The 25,056-nt window shown below is 47.1% G+C and overlaps 1 protein-coding gene across 3 annotated transcripts in view; it reads right to left on the reverse strand.

The window, feature by feature from the left end:
* The window catches only part of PLAG1 (PLAG1 zinc finger), a 123,050-nt gene that overhangs the window by 29,946 nt on the left and 68,048 nt on the right, over positions 1 to 25,056 (reverse strand). For all 3 annotated transcript variants that reach the window (XM_030214611.1, XM_030214619.1, XM_030214602.1), the window contains exon 3: positions 19,123 to 19,268. The gene's annotated coding sequence lies outside the window, so the exon portion shown is untranslated. The remainder of the gene's footprint in view (positions 1 to 19,122; positions 19,269 to 25,056) is intronic.

Raw genomic sequence — 25,056 nt, forward strand, 5'->3', positions numbered from 1 at the left:
TGGCCCGAGCCCTGACCTCTGGTAACCTCTTGCCCTTAGACGTGCCGAGATCGGTCACAATTTTGTCCAGCTCGACCCCAAAAAGCAGCTTGCCTTTAAAAGGCAACTTAGCCAGGCGAGACTTAGAGGTGTGGTCCGCAGACCAATGCTTCAGCCAAAGCCACCGCCGCGCAGAGACTGTCTGAGCCATACCTTTAGCTGAGGCTCTCAAGACATCATACAGCAAGTCTGCCAAATAAGCCAAGCCCGATTCCAGGGCCGGCCAATCAGCCCTCAAGGAAGGATCCGAGGGGGAAGCCCGCTGCATAATCGTCAGGCACGCCCTGGCCACATAGGAGCCGCAAACTGAGGCCTGCAAACTTAAAGCAGCCGCCTCAAAGGACGACTTTAAGGCCACCTCCAATCTTCTGTCTTGGGCGTCCTTTAGGGCCGTGCCACCTTCCACCGGCAACGCCGTTTTCTTAGTCACCGCAGTGATTAAAGAATCCACGGTAGGCCAAAGAAACTTCTCCCGTTCACCCTCAGGCAGAGGATAGAAGCGGGACATAGCCATAGCCACTTTGAGGCTCGCTTCTGGGTCATCCCATTGAGCCGAAATCAAGGTGCGCATGGCCTCATGCACGTGGAAGGTTCTAGGCGGGCGCTTCGTCTCTAGCATAATGGCGGAGCCAACAGAGGCTGAGGGAGAGACGTCCTCCGGAGAGGAAATCTTCAAAATGCTCATGGCCTGCACTAACAGGTTGGGCAAATCCTCTGAGCGAAAGATCTGCGCTGCAGAGGGGTCATCCACTCCATCCGAGTGGGAATCCGTCTCCTCCAAGGAATCCCCAAAGGACCGTTGGGAGAACTCAGATACGCTGCCCTCATCTACCTCAGAGGAGACAGAGTCCTCTAGGGCCTGGAAATCCACCCGAGGGCGTTTGCTTCCGGAGGCCTCAACCCCTTTATCAGACAGGGGGGCAGGGGCAGCGTTTTGCATAAGAAAAGTCTGATGCAGCAGCAAAATGAACTCAGGGGAGAAACCCCCCAAACAGTGCACTTCTGCAGCTTGGGCCACGGCCCTAGCCGCACCCTCAACCGGCGCTCACAAGAGCGGGGGAGAAACGTGCTGCACATCCAAAATGGTATCCGGCGCGAAACTCCGAGAAGGAGCCGCACGGGAAGAACGGCGCTTAACTTTGGCCGCTTTCTTACCGTCGCCCGAATCAAGGGCGACCATAGAATTAACGTCTCCCAGCTCGAGGGCGGCCCAGCCGTCCGAGCAGAGTGGCCGGCCAACATGGAGTGGGCGAGCAGCGGGGGATGGGCGCTTGTGGCGGGAAAAACCGCCGCACCGGAGGAAGAACCGGGACACTGACCGGCCTACAAACTGATGCTTAACAACGGCGATTCAGGTTTTGAAATCCCCACATCCCCGCTAGACGCACCCACGCGGTCCGGGGAGCGAATCCTCGCGCCCTCGCCCTCCGACGCCATAAGCCACGTGGAGACCGAACGGGGAACCCCCTGCCCGCTATAAAAAGGTAAAAAATTACCTGCTTCTCGCTCCGAGCTGTAACAACCTGGTGTCCCAGTGAGTAGCTGCAATAAACGTTTAAATAAACGTCGAAATAAACGCCCTTAAGGACGTTCAAAAATTTTTTTTTTTTTTAACGGAGCCAGCGGGAGGGGGGGGAGAAAAGGAGGGACCTGGCGCCACCAGGTTTGCACTTGCTCAAGAAGAGCCCTCAACCCCAGGCACTCAACAAAACCTAAAAATTAGGCTTGGAGGCCTAGCCAGAGCTGCTGCTGTGTGTGACCACCACCTGCTGAGATAGAGAACATACTAAGGAGTTTCCGGCAGCACATGACCACATATAGGGAGGCAAAAGGATTGCTCTCTATCTCCACCTGCTGGTAGATGGACACAACCCACCAGTCTATGGATTGATCAGCATGATGATATGGAAATACTGACTGACCAAGGAGCATACCGTCCTATGTAATAGAGTTGAGTTTGGCATTCTTTATCTCCACCTTCTGGTAGATGGTCATAACCCACAAGTCACTGGATTCGTCTGCTGCTGCTAACAAGGAAATTACTATTTTTCCTTTCAATGTGCTCTTAAAACTTTTGTATTTTGAAATGTTTACACTCGTCCTTCCCTACACCCCTTCCAGTGCACTCCGCTCCATGGATAAATCCTTCTTATCTGTTCCCTTCTCCACTACTGCCAACTCCAGACTTCGCGCCTTCTGTCTCGCTGCACCCTACGCCTGGAATAAACTTCCTGAGCCCCAACGTCTTGCCCCATCCTTGGCCACCTTTAAATCTAGACTGAAAGCCCACCTCTTTAACATTGCTTTTGACTCGTAACCACTCGCCTCCACCTACCCTCCTCTCTTCCTTCCCGTTCACATTAATTGATTTGATTACTTTATTTATTTTTTTGTCTATTAGATTGTAAGCTCTTTGAGCAGGGACTGTCTTTCTTCTATGTTTGTGCAGCGCTGCGTTTGCCTTGTAGCGCTATAGAAATGCTAAATAGTAGTAGTAGTAATTTTACATTGATCAATCAATTTATTTGTACTTCCCAGTTAATTTGCTGGCTCTTGTAGTTGTCTGCTTTGTACCTTAAAGGATTCAGCAAAATTTAAGTCCCAGATTAGATTAGTTCTCTGGGAAAACATGACTAAAGCTGCAGATCCATTCTGAACTTTAATACTCAATTTCTCAAAAATTATTATTTAAGCAGTCACATGTATGAACTTTTGTAACCTTAAAAAATTTTTTCATGTAAAAGGAGGGGGATTGGACTGTTGCATTACAAATAGTTTGCTCTAGTTCATTAAAACCTCATATTGTGTTTCTGGTGACATGTTTTATGGTGGATAACCTGTAAAACAAGCTTTATTTATCCAGAAAGATATTTTAAATCAAAATGGGTAAACAATGAAGCATCTTCAAAGCCGGTGTAACATGGGTCAAACCCACTTGTACCAATTGCAATCCCCAAATTGTCAAATGATTTAGCCAATAATATAACGCATTACAAATATTATGTTGATTTAATACAAAAGCAATTATATTTTAATTATGTCAGAAGTAAAGTTTTACTGAACATAAATGTCTAATGGCTAAGCATGAAGATTTAACAACTATAGCAATTTGAATGTCAAAAAGACAAAAAATAAAATTTATAGCCCAAGATTTTTTAATACAATCAGACAGCGACATGGATCAAGGAGGCCATGTGGCCTAGCAGTCTCAACATCTGCTGAGCTAATACCTGCTGACTCTAGCGTACTTCTTGGACCACTGAGGTGAGTTTCCACACTCTGCAGTAGGAGGAAAGTATTTGCTTGAGTCATTTCTAGCAGTGTCAGCCAAGACTGTATAACTAATCCCCATGGTTAGAAGCTATGCAGGAAGCAAGCACAGCATCAACTCCAATTGATGGGAAGGGATGGGCTGAGTTGGGTCTGCTGGTTCAAGGTCCGAGGCATGTAGCCAGCCGAGTCTGTGTAACCAATCTCCATAGTAAGAAGCCAAGCAGGAAGTGAGCATAGCATTCTGGAAGAACTTCTTCCCAAATAACTCCAGTGTCTGAGCTTTCCTCTGGGTGTACTAAGGAATGAGTCTTGAAACACTTGCCTTTTCTGAGTGCGGATTCAACTACTATGGAATGACAAGGAGCTTCTTGAATCCTGGGGCCTTCTGAACTCTGTACATAGTTGACAGGGGAGAAGGGTTTCCACATCATCTTCATCCCTATCAGCTTCAGGATTCCCTCCTATGTCTTTGGTTTAACTACTTTTCCAAAATTAGATTATATTAAACCACACTGTCTAGATAAGCTAATTTACAGGTGGTATGATCAAATAAATGTAAAACTATGCATGGGCACTACCAAAGGAGAGCTCCTCTGGAAGAGACTTTCTTCTTTAATGTGGAGGGGAAGGGGCTGAGAGAAGAGTAAGGGACTTCTCCTCTGACAGGACCTCAGGTGCTTCTTCAGACACCCAGGAACAGTCTGACTTATAGAAATACTACCCGGCAGACGACAGAGTCTCAGCCTGCCTCAAATTATTGACACCATGGTCAGGCCTGGGATGGGGAATTCCCAATATCCCAAGGAGGTCCCCCTCCCCTACCATGAGGGACTGGAGATCAACACCAGCTCAGTGCATGACAGACATTAAGGCCTCGCTGTCAAAATGTATCCTGTTTGCAGTGCAACAGTCTCCAGAATAGGATGGACCCCCTGAAATGCCGGCCCCAATGCTCTTGATGCCATAACTTCCTCTCAAGCAAATAGGCACTCTATCTCTTCTTGAAGTAGAGCCCAAAGTTGTTCCTCGAGGGCTGTCATGTTCTCCAAAGATTTCTGGGGAGTATGAGTGACCTGGTGCCAGATCAATGGAGGCTATTGCATCCTGTTAGATTCCTGGAAGGGTGAGAGGCCCTCATGTCAGGGGCACTTCAAGGGCATTGGAGACCTTGATGCTGTGCTTCCAGGGGGAAGCAATGTCAATGTTTCTTGCCTTCCATTCAAGACATAGCATCAGAGTCCCTCGGCACTGATGAGGACAATGGTGAATCCTTCCTTGCCCTTGGGAGAGAATCAGAAGATGCTCGTTCTCGATACCAATGTTCGATGTCAAGGAAAGTGGAAGCCCTCTCGATGTTGATGCATCCCCGGGGGGCCTGCATAACAGGAGGCCTCGAGACAGGTGGAGACCCACTCGATGCCTCACTGCTACCAGCACGAGCTGGTCGTTCCGCAGCCATTACATTCGCTCCCGACATCGATGCGTCCCTCAATGTCGCCGCCGCCGACCTCGGTACTGATGTTGAAGGACCGGACCGAGCCTCAAAAAGCTTCTCTCGTTGGGCCTCTTGAGACACCCGAGTTCGTTTCTTCATGCGAAGACACAGACTACAAGCGGCTGAGCTATGGTCGGGCCCAAGGCACTGGATACACCAGACGTGGGTATCGGTACCTGAGATGGTCCGGTTGCACCGAGTACAACGCTTGAAGGCGCTGGGTGTCTTCGATGACGTGGCAGGAAAAACGGCTTCGGCGAAATCAAAAGACACGATCGTGCCTGTTAAATGAAAAAAAGGGAACGAAAAGAAGGGAAAAAGCCGGCCGCGTAGAAAAAGGAAACTTTAAAAGGGCAAAAAAAAAAAAAAAAAAAGAAAGAAACTAAGGGAAAGGTTTTTTTTTTTTAAAAACTATAAATTTTTACAAGAAAAAAATGAAAGAAAGAAGGCAGAAAGCCGCTAAAACGAAGATTCTTTCCCAGGCCTGAGAGAGCGGGGAAAAACTCGACCGCACCTCACCACGGAGAAAAATAACTGAGCGGGAACGCTTGCGTGACGGGCAGGAAGTTGTCTGTGCATGTGCGGTTCACACGCCAGAAGGCTCTGGCAAAACTTTTTAAATTTTTTGCTTGAAAAATTGCCGATTCCTGGGCCGATGCGGACGTCGACCCACATGTGAGAACAAGCAGCCTGTTTGTCCTCGGAGAATATTTCTTTACTCAACATGTAATTAAACTCTGGAATTCGTTGCCAGAGAATGTGGTAACGGCGGTTAGCTTAGTGGATCTTAAAAAGGGTCTGGACGGCTTCCTAAAGGAAAAGTCCATAGACCATTATTAAATTGACTTGGGGAAAATCCACTGCTTATTTCTGGGATAAGGAGCATAAAATGTATTGAGGTTTTTTGGGGATCTTGCCAGGTATTTGTGACCTGGATTGGCCACTGTTGGAAATAGGATGCTGGGCTTGATGGAACTTTGGTCTGTCCCAGTGTGGCAATACTTATGTAACCATCAGTGAGAATTTTACATCCTGCTTATCTCCGGAGAAAATGGGTGTGCAGGAAAAAACCCCAAAACATTTCTTTTAATTTTGTATCATTTCATTCCATTTGGCCCCTATTTTCCAAGATGCAGTAAAGTTCTGGGAACTGTAAAACTTCTATGTTAACTGCTACAGGGTGTTCCAAGTATCTTTGCAAAAGTTACTGTGTGGTTAACGTGAAGAAAAAGTAGGTACCACGCATTAAATGCACAATAGTTAAATGTGCAATGCAGTTAGCTATGTCTCCAGAGGCAGTGTTAACTACACTGGGCTATCTGCCATTTTAACAGACAGCAACTTCCTCTGTATTAACTTTAAGGTGCAGTCCTAATCCTTCTATGCTCCAAAAACGCCAATTTATGAGTTAGCAGTTTATGTTTAAAACAATTTTATTGATGCTTCAGCATATCAAATCTTAGCAATACATTTCACTATACAAATTCCACTAACAAATAATTATTTAAAATTATGCCCTTAATATTTTTCACTTGCTAAGATGGAAATGTAGGGATGTGTGTTTCTTTAAGTTTGTCTCATTTAGTATATACTACATTTTTTGCATGTACTAAACATTTAATGTAGGTTTATAAAAAGTACACTACACAGCAACAAATTAAAGTGCCTTTTAATTAAGCTGTGTCAACCATTAAATGCAAGAATTACTGCCTACTAACAGTTATCACAGCATGTTAACTGTTATGCAAGGCAATCTCTCCATTAAACAGCTAACACATAAATTGGCGTTTTTGGAGCATAGAAGGATTAGGACTGCACCTTAAAGTTAATACAGAGGAAGTTGTCAGATAGTCCAGTGCAGTTAAACACTGCCTCAGGAGACATAGCTAACTGCATTGCACATTTAACTATTGTGTAGTTAATGCATGGAACCTACTTTTTCTTCACGTTAACCACACAAACTTTTGCAAAGATACTTGGAACACCCTGTAGCAGTTAACATAGAAGTTTTGCAGTTCCAGAACTTTACTGCATCTTGGAAAATAGGGGCAAATGAAATGAAAAAGAATGAAACGATACAAAATTAAAGAAATGATTTGGGGTTTTTTTCCCCCTAAAACACAGTAGCACATTTTCTCCTATTTGTTTTAAATATTTTTTCACTTGATGAGTAGTTAAATTCTGGCGCAAGTGGTAGAAGCAATTAATGTAGCTAGGTTTAAAAAAAAGTTTGGACAAATTCCTGGAGGAAAAGTCCATAAACTATTATTAAGGTAGACCTGGGGGAAGCTGCTACTTATCCTTAGGATTAAGTTGCATGGAATCTTACCACTTTTTGGGTCTCTGCCAGGCACTTGTGATCTGGATTGGCCACTGCTGGAAACAGGATACTAGGCTAGATGGACCCTTGGTCTGACCCAGTAGGGCAACTCTTATGTTCCAATGACATTTAGATCTGTTCCAGGGCAGGTGTTAATACCTGCAATGTAGGCACAATTTCTGCCACTTACACTACTATTTTATAAAGACAAGTACCTATTTGACATAAACTGACTTAAAAATAGGTGCCTGAAAACAGGCTGCTCGGTATCTCTTATAATTACCCTCCACAAGGGGGCTTTTATAAACCATTTTCATACATGAACACTGATTTATATGTATAAATAAACTCTTATAAAAAAGTCACACCTAAAAGTACATGTGGTGCAAGCCAGCATGTACTTATACAGCAGAGGGGCAATTCTGCAACAGACCACCTCTATATAGATGCCATCCGCAATGTGGGGTGAGAGCCTATTCTACATGGACACTTGGGCACCCATGTGTCCTTACTGAATATTATTGCATATTTAGGCACCCCTATTTATATCTGCTACAGACCTGGGGTAAATAAGGGCATCTAAATGCAGGTGGCATGTGGGCAACCTACAGCATTCTTTAAGTTGCCCTCCTAAACGTCTGTCCTGTCTATTCAGCTCGTCCATGTGAACTCCCCCACCCTTACAAATATGCACTATGACAGCCATTTGAGTGCCTATTTGTAGAATACCACTTAGGCACCCAAATGACATTTTCACAATAAGTGCATACTTAATGTAAGCAAGTTGTTACAGAATTAGCCTATAGCTGTGTTCAGGGGCACAGTTCCAGCAGTCACGATTTACTCATGTATATTATAAATATGCATGATCTCATATTGTATATGTGTACAATTTACACATGCTCGCGGGCAAGCGTAAAGTCCATGCCTTCAATCTAGACACAATTTCTGCAGGATATGTGCTTTTATTTATAAAGACACACAGATGATGTAGAGGTTCATTTTTAAAACCCATAGACTTACAAAGTTACATCTGTTACTATGTGACTTTGTAAGTCCATGTGCTTTGAAAATGAGCACCTATGTGCTTTTATAAAATAGTGACTTCCTGTCCTATTAACCTAGGTGCCCTGTTATAAAATTAGCCTTTAAGGGTCTACTGCTTTTCTGTTTTGCAACTGAATGTTGATTGTAGGACCTATATTTCCTGAAATCAAAATACAATATTTGGGTTTAAAAGCTGGTTTCCTGTTCAATATTTGAAAAAAATGGATCCTTTTCTATATAAACATCAATAAATACTGCTTGCCTTTTCATAAAAGTAATTAATCTATTATCTGTTATTTTTAAGCTTGAAGGTGATATACAGCTACTGTATAAGTAGTGGTTTCTCTCCTTGCGCCCTCGCAAGCCAATCTGGTTTTCAGGATATACCTAATTAATAAGCATGAGAAATATTTGCATACAATGAAGAGAATGCATGCAAATCCATCATGCACATTTGAATCTAATTACTCACCTTTCCAAGCTCAGGCAACGGTACATTTTAGGTACAGCTGGTACAACCTTGCTCCAGAGGACTTACAATCTGTTATCATCTGAAGCAATGGAGGGTGAGAGGTCCTGCCCAAGGTCACAAACAGCATCAGTGGAGAAGCAAACTTCCAAGGCTTTTCAACTTGCTCTACTAATCACTAGGCTCCTGAAAACCAAACTAATTTGGGGTGCTTCAGAACATGTTTACGAATTCATTTTTTTTTTTAATTTGGGGGCTTGTTTGTATTTTGGGATACATCTTTATTTGTTATCTGGTGATATTTTGGGGTTCAACTTTATGTTTCTATTTTTGGAATCTATTTTGGAATTCTCATAGTGCTTATTTTAACCCTAGGTCAACAAGAAGTTTAACTTATTAAAAAGGTCCCCCACACTAAATTCAATTTCTATAAATTGAGAAAATACCCATACACAAAATGAACCCCCAAACATCAATATATACTAAACAAATGTCCATATACTAGTCTTGAAGCCCAAAATATCACATAACATCAAAAAAGTATATGAAGCTTATTAAAATCACATACGTGAAGATCTACTTGTTTTTGAAGTTGATATGTGAAAAAAAGGATCCTGTTTTTTTCAAATAACATGCAAACCAAATTCAAAACATCAGCCTTTTGTTTACTTTAACATAAATGGACACAAGAGCTTGTAACTGAATAGTACAAAGGCTTCCCTTTCACACTGCCGACATAAATGTAGCAAATGACAATTGATAAGCTAGCGCCTTTGATCTCTGAGATTAGACCAAATACACATCAAGTACCATGATGGTACAGTAGTGAGCTAGCAAAACTAAAAAAAAAAAAATCTTGGTGTAAGTTGGAACATATTTAGCGAAGATTGCAGGATAAGACTGATAGAATGGAGAGAGGCTTTTAAACAGAATAATACTGCCATTCAAGTGGCTAAATGGAAGTTTTATTCTTTACAAATTGAGGATAACTGTCTTGATCAAAAGAAATTGTTCAGGCTTTTTTTCTTCATTGACAATTGAACCTTTAAAGAAATGTGGTAATGGAAATTCATTCTTTCTGCTGAAGAATTAGCTCAGTATTTTTCAGAGATCTTGAAAATTAGATCAGCTATTCCTCCCAAATTAGAAGAGGTAATATGCTCTTCTGTAGGTTGTATTGCTGAGACTTGTCCAGCAGACAGACATTGGGTCTCATTCCCACTTATCACTGTTGGTAATGTTGGTAAGATTAAAATCTTACAGAAAAGACTATCTAAATCGTCTTGTACATTGATTGGACAGTTATCCTACATACTTAATGACAGATCCACCTTCTCCAATAGTTGAACGGCTTGCACAAATGTAGAATTATTTTTCAATGAAGGACTTTCCATCTACTATGGGTGGTATTATTTCAACTCCTCTTACAAAGAATGTCAAACTGGAGGCAAGTCTACCAGCAAACTACAGACCTGTGGCAAGTATTCCGTTGATTGTTAAACTGGCCGAAGCATATGTATCTGAATTATTGTCAGATTATTTAATGAGATACGATTGTCTACATCCGTTACAATTCGGTTTTACTCCATACCATTCAACAGAATCCATCCTATTGGCTATTGTTTCTGAGATAAAAATCTTTATTTGCTTATGGTAAAATTTTACTACAACTTGACTGCTGCATTTGATACAGTTGATTATGATATATTATTGCATAAATTGAGTTTATTGGGAATCTCTGGTAAAGTTTTGTCTTAGATAGGAAAATGTCTTTCATGTCGATATTATAGAGTTAAAATGGCTGATCAAATATCCACCAGCTGTACTCCATCTTATGGAGTACAACAGGGATCGCTAATGTCTCCCATATTATTTAATATATATGCGACATCTTTCTGCTTTTGGGGCTAAATTCTATTCATATGCTGACAATATGTTCCTATTGATACCTGTTCTCATGACTTAGCACAGTTGCCCTCATTGCAAATTTTGTCTTGCATTAGGAAGCTAGAAATGTTATGCTCTTCACATGGTTTTAAACTCAATAAGGATAAAATCAAGTTGCACTGGTTAGATTGAGTGGGCAAGAATATACCTTAAGATTTAACATTCCTTGATAGCTCCATATTAAAGGTGGCAGAGTGTCAAAGATATTAGGTGTATATTTAGATACTTCATCAAGCCCCATGTTGATGCAGTTGTAAAATCTACTTTTTATAAGTTATATTGTTTAAGAAAAATCCATTCTTGTTCTGAGATGAAACATTTTTTGATTTTGGTTCAAGCAGTGATCCTCTCTAAATTAATTATAATGGCATATATTGTCATCTTTCTGCCAATTTAACTGCTAGACTGTAAATACTGCAAAACACTGCAGATAAAATGATCATGGGGCAAAAAAGACTGGTTACTCATTAAAGCCTGAATTATTTTTAAGTTTACATGTTGGGTACACAAGATGTTCTATGGTATATGTCCAGAATACTTATTTTCTTTTCATTTCTGTTATCTCTTATTTCATCACTAGGAAAAAAGGCCCGTTTCTGACACAAATAAAGGTTTTTCTCAGAGTGCGTGTGTTCTACAGAGTGTGTGTGAGAGTGAGTGTGTGATAGAGAGAGTGAATGTGTGAGTGTGTGACAGAGAAAGAGAGAATGTGTGTGTGTGTGACAGAGAGAGTGAGACTGTGTGCGAGAGTGTGTGTGTGTGTGAGAATGAGAGTGTGTGCCAGGGGCCTTCTCCCTCCCTGTTTCAGGGTCCGCCCTCCCTCCCACCCACCCAGTTCCAGGGTCGTTGCCCCCTCTTTCCCCCCAGCCACCCACCTGCAACGTTGTGAAGCTGACTCCGTGGCTTCATTGAAGTGAAGGGTCCATAAGGTTCGTCAGTCTGTCACCATCTGTCGGCCCCGCTCTCACGCCTCTGATAGGTCCGCCACACTCGACATCAAAACATGATGACGTCGAGGGCGGCGGACATATCAGAGGTGCGAGGGCGGGGCAGAGAGAGATGGTTACAGAGCAATGAACCTAACGATCCTTACGAACCCTTCACTTCAGTGAAGCCAAGGAGTCAGCTTCAGAACGTTGAAGGTGCCTTTTATTATAATAGAGATGTGCTATAGATTCATGCCTTCTTTAATTTTCCATCATTTATAAAAGTAAGATTTAATAAATCTCTATTGACATTATTTCTGTATCAGGCAGTTTCAACATGGTGCTCACTCCTAGCTGATATTAGAAATATGAATTCTTTCCTACTGTTTCGAAAACAAAGCTTATCTGTTTTAAAATTTCTGCTTCAGTGATAATCTTTTTTGGTATCTGTTCCTTTTCATTATTGTGTAATAGTTAATTCTCGTGTTATCTTGAACCTCTGACTGGAAGTTGGCGAACTACAAGCACTGTTACCATTACAATCTTCTTAAGGGTACAGACTAATGAGCTAACCAGATGGTTAGAAATCCATTATCCAATTATCCTATATAATAATTCTCACCACCAACGTTCTAAAGTAGCTGCCTGTGTCCGTGGCTCCTGGAGTTGCTGAGCTAGGCTCCATAACCAGGCTGACGTCATTCACAGTTGATTCCCAGGCAGGGGGAGGAGTAGGGAAACGTGTTTCCCTACTCCTACCCCTGCCTGGGAATCAGCTGTGAGTGCGCTGCTCAAACACCCCCTCAGCACATCACCCAAGGCCCCCCCCAGCACCTCCCCCCCCCCCCCCCCGAAGCACATCAACCCCCTCGCCACCCGTAGCTGCCACTGGTAACGCTGTCCGGCCGCTGCTGCTTCTCCTGTTGAGCAGCAGCGGCCGCTACAAAAAGAAAAAAAAAGCCATAAATGTTTTAAAACATCAAGCGCGGCACCGCAGCCAGCCATCAGGCATTGGCTGTCGGCTCTGCAGCCGCTCCTCCTCTCGCCTCCACGTCACTGCCCCTAGAGTAAGACCCCGGAGGAGCGCAGCAACGTGAGAGGCGAGAGGAGGAGCGGCTGCAGAGCCGACAGCCAATGCCTGATGGCTGTCTGCGGTGCCACGTTTCAGGTTTAAAAACATTTATGACTTTTTTTCTTTTTGTAGCGGCCGCTGCTGCTCAACAGGAGAAGCAGCAGCTGCCGGACATCGTTACCAGTGGCAGCTGCGGGTGGCGAGGGGGTTGGGGGAGGGGGGAAGGGAGGGTCGCTGGACATGGGTGGCTGAAGGGGGGGCAGGGGGAGAGGAGGGTCTCTGGACATGGATGGCTGGAGGGGGCGTTAGGGGAGAGGGAGGTGGGGAGGGGGTCCTGAGACCAGAGAGGTGGGGGTGGGGGACCTGCGAGGGGGGGGGCACACACTCACTCAGTCTCTCACATACGGTAAAATTATGTATCATACCTGATAATTTTCTTTCCATTAATCATAGCTGATCAATCCATAGACTGGTGGGTTGTGTCCATCTACCAGCAGGTGGAGATAGAGAGCAATCCTTTTGCCTCCCTATATGTGGTCATGTGCTGCCGGAAACTCCTCAGTATGTCGATATCCAAGCTCCATCCGCAGGACTCAGCACTTAGAGAATTACACCCACAAAGGGACACTCTGCCCAGCTCACCACCGCCGAAACGGGGGAGGGGAATTAACCCAGCTCATCCCCACACAAGTGGGGGAGGGGAATCCGTCCAGCTCATCCCCGCGGAGCGGGGGAGGGACACCACACCCGCCGATGCGGGGGGATCTGGCTTATCCTGCAACCACAACCGCGGGAGGAGCTGACTGACCCTAACACCGCCGAAGCGGGAGGGGTACAAAGCTGCCCTACTGCTGCACGAAGCGGGAGGGAGCGCCGGCAGAATTTAAGTCTCAATCCAGCCCCGTAAAACGGAGGGGAGAGGAATGCAGCAGCTCACTGTAACACAAATTCGTCTCAACTCTTGAAGAATCCATTGAAACACTTGAACACGAAGTTCTCCTGAACAGGAACTGAAGACTAAACTTGAACCTGAAATGCAACCAGAATATAAACAATACAGATATCTGGGAGGGGCTATGGATTGATCAGCTATGATTAATGGAAAGAAAATTATCAGGTATGATACATAATTTTACCTTCCATATCATCATGCTGATCAATCCATAGACTGGTGGGATGTACCGAAGCAGTACTCACCCAGGGCGGGACATAGAAATCCCTGACCGCAACACTGAAGCTCCAAACCGGGCCTCCGCCCGAGCAGCCACAGTCAAGCGGTAATGCCTGGAGAAGGTATGGGCCGATGCCCAAGTTGCCGCCTTGCAAATCTCTTCCAAGGAGACGGACCCGGCCTCTGCCATCGAGGCCGCCTGAGCTCTAGTGGAGTGAGCCTTCAGCTGGATAGGCGGCACCTTCCCCGCGGCCACATAAGCCGCTGCAATGGCTTCCTTGACCCATCTTGCCACTGTAGGCTTAGCAGCCTGCAGACCCTTACGAGGACCTGCAAACAGGACAAACAGATGATCCGACTTCCGGAAATCATTGGTCACTTCCAAGTATCTGATGATGACTCGTCTCACATCCAGATATTTGAGAGCAGAGTATTCCTCTGGGTAGTCCTCCCTACGAAAGGAAGGGAGACAGAGCTGCTGATTCACATGGAAGCGAGAAACAATCTTGGGCAGGAAGGAAGGCACTGTGCGAATAGACACTCCTGCCTCAGTGAACTGCAGAAAGGGCTCTCGACATGAGAGTGCCTGGAGCTCGGAAACTCTTCTGGCTGAAGTGATAGCCACCAAAAAGACTGCTTTCAACGTCAGGTCTTTCAGAGATGCCCTCGACAAGGGTTCAAAAGGCGGCTTCTGCAAGGCTCTTAGCACCAGGTTGAGATTCCACGCAGGCACCACTGAGTGCAGAGGAGGGCGCAGGTGATTAACTCCCTTGAGAAAGCGCACCACATCTGGCTGCGAAGCCAGGGAAGCACCCTTCAGGCGGCCCCTGAAGCAAGCCAGAGCCGCTACCTGGACTTTAAGGGAACTGAGCGACAGGCCTTTCTCCAGACCTTCTTGCAGGAATGCCAACACTGAAGAAATTGGAGCAGTGAAGGGAGAAAGTGAGCCTGCTTCACACCACGCTGCAAAGGTATGCCAAACCCTGGCGTAAGCAGTAGAAGTAGAGCGCTTCCTCGCTCTCAGCATAGTGGCGATGACCTTGTCTGAGAAGCCCTTCTTTCTCAGACGCTGCCGCTCAATAGCCAGGCCGTAAGACCAAAGGGGGAGGGATCCTCCATCACCACGGGACCCTGATGCAACAGGCCCTGCTCCACTGGCAGCCGCAGAGGATCGTCCACTGAGAGCCTGATCAAGTCCACATACCAGGGGCGTCTGGGCCAGTCCGGACCCACCAGGATTATCCGGCCCAGATGCTTTGCCACCCGGTCTAGCACCCTGCCCAACATGGGCCAGGGCGGGAACACATAGAGAAGCTCCTGTGTCGGCCACTGTTGGAGAAGAGCATCTACTCCCAGGGATCGAGGGTCCCGTCCTCTGCTGAAAAAGCGCGGCACTTGGCAATTGGCCGATGACGCCATCAGATCAAGGCTCGGCTGGCCCCAGCGCTTCGTGATATCCAAGAACGCCTGAGCAGATAGCTGCCACTCTCCGGAATCCAAGGTATGGCGACTGAGAAAGTCCGCCTTGACATTCATGACTCCGGCAATGTGGGCCGCTGACAGCTGTTCCAGGTTCGCTTCCGCCCACTGGCATAGATTCATGGCCTCCGTGGCTAGAGGGGCGCTCTTGATACCTCCATGGCGGTTGACATAGGCCACAGCCGTGGCACTGTCCGACAGGACCCGTACTGGCTTCAACGCCAGTACCGGGATGAACTCCAAAAGCGCCAACCGAATGGCTCTGAGTTCCAGGAGGTTGATAGACCACTTTGCCTGTGCAGGAGACCAGAGCCCCTGCGCTGTCCTTCCCAAGCAGTGGGCTCCCCAGCCCGACAAAGAGGCGTCCGTCGTGACGACAATCCACTCCGGGGTCACCAGAGGCATTCCTGCAGACAACTTGTCTGTCTGCAGCCACCAGCTCAGCGCCTTGCGCACTGCTGGGTCCAAGGGAAGGCGCACAGCATAATCCTCCGACACCGGAGTCCAGCGCTGCAGCAGAGAGTGTTGGAGTGGTCTCATATGAGCCCTGGCCCAGGGCACTACTTCCATCGTGGCCGTCATAGAGCCCAACAGCTGCACATAGTCCCAAGCCCGAAGAGGAGAGGCTACTAGGAACTGGTCCACCTGAGCCTGAAGTTTGACAATCCGATTGTCTGGCAGGAACACTCTGCCCACTTGGGTGTCGAATCGAACTCCCAGATACTCCAGGGACTGAGTCGGGCGCAGCTGGCTCTTCTCCCAGTTGATGATCCACCCCAGGGAGCTCAAAAGAGCAATCACCTGGTCCACAGCTTTGCCGCACTCTGCATAAGAGGGGGCTCGGATCAACCAGTCGTCCAGATAAGGATGGACTTGTACTCCTTCCTTTCGCAGGAAGGCCGCGATGACCACCATTACTTTGGAGAAGGTCCGCGGAGCAGTAGCCAACCCGAACGGGAGGGCTCTGAACTGGAAGTGTCGGCCCAGGACTGCAAAACGCAGAAAGCGTTGATGAGAAGGCCAGATGGGAATATGCAGGTACGCTTCCTTGATGTCCAAGGAAGCCAAGAACTCCCCTGCCTTCACTGCCGCTATAACAGAGCGGAGAGTCTCCATGCGAAAGTGCCGAACTTTCAAGGCCCGATTGACCCCTTTGAGGTCGAGGATAGGCCGGACAGAACCTCCTTTCTTTGGTACCACAAAGTAAATGGAGTAACGTCCCTTGCCAATCTGATTTTCTGGCACCGGAACGACCGCACCCAGGCGTATCAGGTTGTCCAAGGTCTGCTGCACTGCCACAGCTTTGACCGGAGACTTGCAGGGAGAGAGTACAAACCCGTCTCTTAAGGGTCGGCAGAACTCTAGCTTGTAGCCGTCTCTGATGACTTCCAGAACCCAAGTGTCTGAAGTTACCCTGGTCCACTCGCCAAGAAACGAGGACAGGCGTCCTCCAATCTGCACTGGGCCATGGACCAGGGCCCCGTCATTGGGTACGAGACCCTGGGGGAGGACCGGAGGGCGCACCTCCGGGACGGCGGTCTCTGCGAAAGGAATGCTGCTTGGGGGAGAAGTTCCTTTTGAAGGAAGAGGGGGCAGAGGAGCCCGACTTGCCCGGGCGGTACCGACAGGCTTCCTGAAACCGTCCTCTGGAGTTACCAGGGCGAGCACCACTGGCCCGAGCCCTGACCTCTGGTAACCTCTTGCCCTTAGACGTGCCGAGATCGGTCACAATTTTGTCCAGCTCGACCCCAAAGAGCAGCTTGCCTTTAAAAGGCAACTTAGCCAGGCGGGACTTAGATGCGTGGTCAGCAGACCAATGCTTCAGCCAAAGCCACCGCCGCGCAGAGACTGTCTGAGCCATACCTTTAGCCGAGGCTCTCAAGACATCATACAGTAAGTCTGCCAAATAAGGCAGGCCCGATTCCAGGGCCGGCCAGTCAGCCCTCAAGGAAGGATCCGAGGGGGAAGCCCGCTGCACAATCGTCAGGCACGCCCTGGCCACATAGGAGCCACAAACTGAGGCCTGCAAACTTAAAGCAGCCGCCTCGAAGGACGACCTTAAGGCCGCCTCCAATCTTCTGTCTTGGGCGTCCTTTAGGGCCGTGCCACCTTCCACCGGCAACGCCGTTTTCTTAGTCACCGCAGTGATTAAAGAATCCACGGTAGGCCAAAGAAAGGTCTCCCGTTCACTTTCAGGCAAAGGATAGAGGCGGGACATAGCCCTAGCCACTTTGAGGCTCGCTTCCGGGACATCCCATTGAGCCGAAATCAAGGTGCGCATGGCATCATGCACGTGGAAGGTTCTAGGCGGGCGCTTCGTCCCCAGTATAATGGCGGAGCCAACAGGGGCTGAGGGAGAGACGTCCTCTGGAGAGGAAATCTTCAAAATGCTCATGGCCTGCATTAACAGGTTGGGCAAGTCCTCTGAGCGAAAGATCCGCGCTGCAGAGGGGTCATCCGCTCCATCCGAGCGGGAATCCGTCTCCTCCAAGGAATCCCCAAAGGACCGTTGGGAGAACTCAGATACGCTGCCCTCATCTACATCAGTGGAGACAGAGTCCTCTAAGGCCTGGAAATCCACCCGAGGGCGTTTACTTCCGGGGGCCTCAATCCCTTTATCGGAAAAGGGAGCAGAAGCAGCGTTTTGCATAAGGAAGGCCTGATGCAGCAGCAAAATAAACTCGGGGGAGAAACCCCCCAGACTGTGCACTTCAGCAGCCTGGGCCACAGCCCTAGCCGCACCCTCAACCGGCGCTCGCAAGAGCGGGGGAGAAACATGCTGCGCATCCAAGATGGCGTCCGGCGCAACACTCCGCGAAGGAGCCGCGCGGGAAGAACGGCGCTTAACTTTAGCCGCTTTTCTGCCGTCGCCCAAATGAAGGGCGGCCATGGCATTAACGTCTCCCACCTCAAGGGCGGCCCAAGAAGAAGCCGTCCGAGCAGCGTGGCCGGCCAAGATGGCGGAGGCGAGCAGCGGGGGATGGGCGTTTATGGCGGGAAAAACCGCCGCACCGGAGGAAGAACGGGACACTGACCGGCCTACAAACTGACACCCAACAAGGGCGAATCAGACTTTAAAACCCCCGCATCCCCGCTAGACGCGCACACCCGGTCCGGGGAGCGATTCTTTGCGCCCTCGCCCTCCGACGCCATCAGCCATGTGGAGATCAATCGGGGAACCCCCTGCCCGCTACAAAAAGGTAAAATTACCTGCTTTCTGCTCCGAGCTGTAACGACCTGGTGTCCCAGTGAGTAGCTGCAATAAACGTTTAAATAAACGTCGAAATAAACGCCCTTAAGGACGTCCAAAATTTTTTTTTTTTTTAAACGGAGCCAGCGGGAGGGGGGAGAAAAGGAGGGACCTGGCACCACCAGGTTTGCACTTGCTCAAGAAGAGCCCTCAACCCCAGGCACTCAACAAAACCTAAAAATTAGGCTTGGAGGCCTAGCCAGAGCTGCTGCTGTGTGTGACCACCACCTGCTGAGATAGAGAACATACTGAGGAGTTTCCGGCAGCACATGACCACATATAGGGAGGCAAAAGGATTGCTCTCTATCTCCACCTGCTGGTAGATTGACACAACCCACCAGTCTATGGATTGATCAGCATGATGATATAGAAACTCTTGTTTCTCTCTCATTCTCTCTCTGACACACACACTTCATCTCTCACACACACACTCTCTCAAACATACACACTCCGAGGAAAACCTTGCTAGCGCCCATTTCACTTCTGTCAGAAACGGGCCTTTTTTTACTAGTGATCAATAAGAAGTCACATCATAGTGAAAAGACAGCACAGACTGGAGAATAGGAAGCCAGTACATTATGAGGTCACAACTTAGACAAATTACTAACCCGAAAATTGTGTACATCAGTCTTACCAGGTTAATTGCCATGGAGATAAATTCCAACATTCTTCTTTGCAGCAGGTTTGAATGGCATTCAATTGTCAGAGGCGGCACTTCAGCCCCTCCAGCCCATACTGGCATCTATTTCTGAGGTATGAATTGGATTCTAAAGACTCTTCCTGAAGGCAAAGAAAACCACTATTGAATCAGTGTCCTAAACTGTTAAAACAATTCCAGCTGATCCAATCACATTAGAATTACTGCACATTTCTTTACAAACAAATAAAAACAAAAAAATCTGTAGTGTAAAATGTTTATGATCTGATTAAATTTGTGATCTACACAATTACTGGTAAATATATGCATATGTAATTAACCGAACTCAGCTTCTTCTGTAAGGTGCCACCTCTCAAGTGCAGGGGAGTGTCAGATAAATTTAAATCTTGAGGAAAACAAAAGTTGATTATGCAAAAATGGATTAATTCCTATGTTATCTGGAAAACAAAACAAAACATTAAATATAAAAAATTGTAAAAGTCATTGACATTCATCCTATATGAACTTTGAAAGTAAAAATTGAAACTCATATCAGAACTTAAGCAATTATTCAATAATAATGTGATCTGAAGCAGTATTAGCCCTCAAAACAATTCTTATATCTACTATGTTCCAAACTATGTAAAAGATTATGAAGAATGGAATGTAACTTAGTAAACGTCAGCAGATAAAAGCGAAGATACTTACCTGTAGCAGGTATTCTCCGAGGACAGCAGGCTGATTATTCTCACGTGTGGGGTCGACGTCCACATTGGCCCAGGAACCGGCATTTTGCCATAGCAAAACCAAAAAAAGTTTTGCTAGAGTCCGCGCATGCGTGGACTGACTTCCCGCCAAGCGAGCACGTACCTCAGTTAAAAGAAAAAGCATAATAAATAACTCCAAAGGGGAGATGGGAGGGATTGTGAAAATAATCAGCCTGCTGTCCTTGGAGAATACCTGTTACAGCTTCGCTTTCTCCGAGGACAAGCAGGCTGCTTATTCTCACACGTGAGGTATCCCTAGCATCCAGGCTCACTCAAAACAATGAACATTGGTCAATTGGACCTTGCAACGGCAAGGACATAACATAGGTTAACCTGAAACTACAGTGGGGGAAATAAGTATTTGATCCCTTGCTGATTTTGTAAGTTTGCCCACTGACAAAGACATGAGCAGCCCATAATTGAAGGGTAGGTTATTGGTAACAGTGAGAGATAGCACATCACAAATTAAATCCGGAAAATCACATTGTGGAAAGTATATGAATTTATTTGCATTCTGCAGAGGGAAATAAGTATTTGATCCCCCACCAACCAGTAAGAGATCTGGCCCCTACAGACCAGGTAGATGCTCCAAATCAACTCGTTACCTGCATGACAGACAGCTGTCGGCAATGGTCACCTGTATGAAAGACACCTGTCCACAGACTCAGTGAATCAGTCAGACTCTAACCTCTACAAAATGGCCAAGAGCAAGGAGCTGTCTAAGGATGTCAGGGACAAGATCATACACCTGCACAAGGCTGGAATGGGCTACAAAACCATCAGTAAGACGCTGGGCGAGAAGGAGACAACTGTTGGTGCCATAGTAAGAAAATGGAAGAAGTACAAAATGACTGTCAATCGACAAAGATCTGGGGCTCCACGCAAAATCTCACCTCGTGGGGTATCCTTGATCATGAGGAAGGTTAGAAATCAGCCTACAACTACAAGGGGGGAACTTGTCAATGATCTCAAGGCAGCTGGGACCACTGTCACCACGAAAACCATTGGTAACACATTATGACATAACGGATTGCAATCCTGCAGTGCCCGCAAGGTCCCCCTGCTCTGGAAGGCACATGTGACGGCCCGTCTGAAGTTTGCCAGTGAACACCTGGATGATGCCGAGAGTGATTGGGAGAAGGTGCTGTGGTCAGATGAGACAAAAATTGAGCTCTTTGGCATGAACTCAACTCGCCGTGTTTGGAGGAAGAGAAATGCTGCCTATGACCCAAAGAACACCGTCCCCACTGTCAAGCATGGAGGTGGAAATGTTATGTTTTGGGGGTGTTTCTCTGCTAAGGGCACAGGACTACTTCACCGCATCAATGGGAGAATGGATGGGGCCATGTACCGTACAATTCTGAGTGACAACCTCCTTCCCTCCGCCAGGGCCTTAAAAATGGGTCGTGGCTGGGTCTTCCAGCACGACAATGACCCAAAACATACAGCCAAGGCAACAAAGGAGTGGCTCAGGAAGAAGCACATTAGGGTCATGGAGTGGCCTAGCCAGTCACCAGACCTTAATCCCATTGAAAACTTATGGAGGGAGCTGAAGATGCGAGTTGCCAAGCGACAGCCCAGAACTCTTAATGATTTAGAGATGATCTGCAAAGAGGAGTGGACCAAAATTCCTCCTGACATGTGTGCAAACCTCATCATCAACTACAGAAGACGTCTGACCGCTGTGCTTGCCAACAAGGGTTTTGCCACCAAGTATTAGGTCTTGTTTGCCAGAGGGATTAAATACTTATTTCCCTCTGCAGAATGCAAATAAATTCATATACTTTCCACAATGTGATTTTCCGGATTTAATTTGTGATGTGCTATCTCTCACTGTTACCAATAACCTACCCTTCAATTATGGGCTGCTCATGTCTTTGTCAGTGGGCAAACTTACAAAATCAGCAAGGGATCAAATACTTATTTCCCCCACTGTATATATAGCTAGCTGAGAGTGCAGCCTGGAACAGAATAAAAATAGGCCTGGGGGGTGGAGTTGGATTCTAAACCCCAAACAGATTCTGCAGCACTGACTGGCCAAACAGACTGTCACGTTGGGCACACGTTGGTCATCAGTCCAAGTTGCAGCCTTGCATATCTCTTTTATGGAGACTGACTAAGTGAGCAACCGACGCAGCCATGGCTCTAACATTATGAGCCGTGACATGGCCCTCCAGAGTCAGCCAGCATGGGCGTAAGTAAAGGATATGCAATCTGCTAGCCAATTGGAGATTGTGCATTTTCTGATGGAGACTCCCCTCCTGTTGTGATTGACAGAAACAAACATCAGGGCGGACTGTCTGAAGAACTTTGTCTGCTCCACATAAAAGGCCAATGCTCTCTTGCAGTCCAAGGTGTGCAGGCTGTTTTCGCCAGGGTGGGCATGAGGACGGGGAAAAAATGTTGGCAAGACAATCAACTGGTTCAGATGGAACTCAGACACCATCTTCGGCAGGAACTTAGGATGCATGCGAAGGACTACTCTGTTGTGAGGAAACTTAGTATAAGGTGCATCCACTAATAAGGCCTGAAGCTCACAGACCTTACGAGCTGAAGTAACAGCCACCAAGAAAATGACCTTCCAGGTCAAGTACTTCAGATGGCAGGAATTCAGGGGCTCAAAAGGAGCTTTCATCAGCTGGGTGAGAACGATGTTGAGATCCCATGACACTGGTGGAGGTTTGACAGGGAGCTTTAGCAAAAGCAAACCTCTCATGAAGCGAACAACTAAAGGCTGTCCAGAGACAGGCTTACCCTCTACACGCCGATGATAAGCACTAATTGCACTAAGGTGAACCCTTACGGAGATGGTCTTGAGATCAGACTCTGACACGTGTAGAAGGTATTCAAGCAGGGTCTGTGTAGAGCAAGAGAGAGAATCTAGGGCTTTGCTGTCACACCAGACAGCAAACCTCCTCCATTTGTAAGAGTAACACCTCTTCGTGGAATCTTTCCTAGAAGCAAGCAAGACTCGGGAGACACCCTCTGAAAGAACCAAGGAGGCGAATTCTAAGGTCTCAACATCCAGGCAGTGAGAGCCAGACTGGAGGTTGGGGTTTAGAAGCGATCCCCTCGTTCTGAGGGTTGGAAAACACTCCAATCTCCACGGTTCCTCGGAGGACACGGCCAGAAGGGTGCAATCAGGATCATGGTTCTGCGGTCTTGCTTGAGTTTCAGTAAAGTCTTCCCTACTAGAGGTATGGGAGGATATGCATACAGAAGGACTGTTGCCAAATGAAGGAGAAAGGCGTCTGACGCTAGTCTGTCATGGGCCTAAAGCCTGAAACAGAACTGAGGGACCTTGTGATTGATTTGAGTGGCAAAAAGATCCTCCAAGGGGGTTCCCCACGCTCGAAAGATCTTGCAGGCAATGCTCATATTCAGAGACCACTCGTGGAGTTGCATTTCCCTGCTCAGCCTGTCGGCCAGACTGATGTTTACACCTGCCAGATAAGTGGCTTGGAGAAACATGCCTTGATGGCGTGCTCAAAGACACATCTGGATGGCTTCCTGACACAGAAGGCGAGATCCGGTGCCTCCCTGCTTTTTGGTGTAATAGATTGCAACCTGATTGTCTGCTTGAATCAAGATGATTTGATTGGAAAGCTGATCTCTGAAAGCCTTCACAGCGTTCCAGATCGCTCGTAGCTCCAGGAGGTTGATCTGAAGATCTGTTTCCTGGAAGGACCAGGCTCCCTGAGTGTGAAGCCCATCTACATGAGCTCCCCATCCCAGGAGGGATGCATCCGTTGTCATGACTTTTTGTGGCTGAGGAATTTGGAATGCTCGCCCCATGGTCAAATTGGGCCGGACTGTCCACCACTGAAGAGAGCTGCGAAAGTCTGTGGACAGTCGGATAGCATCCTCCAGATTCCCAGCAGCTTGATACCACTGGAAAGAAAGGGTCTATTGAGTTGATCTCGTATGTAGACATGCCATGGGTGTTACATGAATTGTGGAGACCATGTGCCTCAAGAGTCTCAACATCTGCTGAGCTGTGACCTGCAGAGACGCTCGAACTGCGAACACCAGGGACAGGGGTTGTCTAACTGTGTCTTGGGGAGATAAGCCCTAGCTGTCCTCGTGTCCAGTAGTGCTCCAATGAACTCCAATTTTTGAAGAGGAGTAAGATGGAACTTGGTGTAATTTATTACAAACCCTAGAAGCTCTAGCACCTAAATAGACATCTGCATGGACTCCAGAGCACCCTCCTTCGAGGTGCTCTTCACCAGCCAATTGTCGAGATAAGGGAACACATGCACTCTCAGCCTGCGTAGCAATGCTGCGACTACTGCTAGGCACTCTGTAAACACTCTGGGCGCAGATGTCAGGCCAAAGAGCAGTACACAGTACTGAAAGTGCTGTGTTCCCAGCCAAAATCGAAGATACTTCTTGTGAGCTGGAAGTATCGAGATGTGTGTGTAAGCATCCTTTAAGCCCAGAGATCATAGCCAATCGTTTTCCTGAATCACGAGGAAGAAGGGTGCCCAGGAAAACCATCCTGAACTTTTCTTGGACTAGGAATTTGCTCAGGGCCCTTAGGTCTAGGATGGGACGCATCCCCCCCTGTTTTCTTTTGAACAAGGAAGTACCTGGAATAGAATCCCAGCCCTTCTTCCCCTGGTGGAATGGGTTCGACCGAATGGACCTTTAGAAGGGTGGAGAGTTCCACTGCAAGTACCTGCCTGTGCTGGGAGCTGTATGAGCGAGCTTCCGGTGGGCAATTTTGAGGTTTGGATTCCAGATTGAGGATATATCCTAACCAGACTATATGAAGAACCCACTGGTCGGAGGTTACGAGAGGCCACCTTTGTTGAAAAAACAACATTAAACCTCCCTCCAACCGGCAAGTCGTCCGGTACGGACACTTTTACTGTGGCTATGCTTCACTGGAGCCAGTCAAAAGCCCGTCTCTTGCTTTTGCTGGGAAGCAGCAGGGGCCTTAGGCGCACACTGTTGACGAGAACGAGTGCGTTGGGGCTGAGCCTGAATAGGCTGTCGGGACACCAGAGTGTACCTATGCCTAGCATAGAAATAGGGAGAACTCCGCGCACCCCCCCCCCCCAAAAAAAAAAACCTCCTGGTTAAGGAGGCTGTAGCAGAAGGCACCCGGCGGGAGAGAGAAGCCATAGCATCATTGTGCTTTTTGATGTGGTCAACCAGA

This window comes from Microcaecilia unicolor, chromosome 1 (assembly GCF_901765095.1).
Source record: "Microcaecilia unicolor chromosome 1, aMicUni1.1, whole genome shotgun sequence".
Lineage (NCBI taxonomy): Eukaryota > Metazoa > Chordata > Amphibia > Gymnophiona > Siphonopidae > Microcaecilia > Microcaecilia unicolor.